Here is a 525-nt window from a genome sequence, read left to right as displayed (position 1 = left end):
GGGGGGCGGCGTGGGCAGGGCTTTTGTCTTAGATTTGAGTAAATATGGTATGTTGTTACTGATTTGTTGTATATGGGTTGTATTTTTTGCTATGAAAGGAAAAGTAATTTTTTGCTAAAAGAAACTCAGTCTCTTTTTCCCTCCCTGTCCTGCAACACTGAAGAAAAGAAAATTAGTCTATGTTACTTCTACTATGTGGCTTTCTAATTAATGCTTTTGAAGTGTTTTGACATCACATACGAAGCAATATGCAATTATGATTTAGAACATAGCATAAGAACACTGGAACTCTCCTCTACTAGGTCCATCTAGCCCAGTATCCTCTCTCACAGAGTTGGCAGTCCAGTTATTAACCTCTGGCCTGTCCTTCCATTCCGGTTTTATCATCCTTTGTTTCCAGAATTTAGTTGTTATACTTTTAGTGGAATCCCTCTACCTATTGATCAAGGCTTCTAGTTCCCTGTTAGCCCTAGCCCACTGCTACTGTATAACAAATAGGCCAGTGTTGCACAGTGACAGCATGGA

General features: G+C 39.8%; 1 protein-coding gene and 1 long non-coding RNA gene across 35 annotated transcripts in view; one reads left to right on the top strand and one right to left on the bottom strand.

Annotated features, from left to right (window-relative positions):
• The window catches only part of TRDN (triadin), a 366530-nt gene that overhangs the window by 243381 nt on the left and 122624 nt on the right, over window positions 1–525 (bottom strand). The gene's annotated exons all lie outside the window — the stretch shown is intronic.
• LOC112550861 overlaps window positions 1–525 on the top strand; it is a 91782-nt gene that overhangs the window by 65464 nt on the left and 25793 nt on the right. The gene's annotated exons all lie outside the window — the stretch shown is intronic.

Source organism: Alligator sinensis, unplaced genomic scaffold, assembly GCF_000455745.1.
Source record: "Alligator sinensis unplaced genomic scaffold, ASM45574v1 scaffold562_1, whole genome shotgun sequence".
NCBI lineage: Eukaryota > Metazoa > Chordata > Crocodylia > Alligatoridae > Alligator > Alligator sinensis.
The sequence above is the reverse complement of the archived record's forward strand: the minus strand, read 5'-3'. Positions and strand labels throughout refer to the sequence as shown.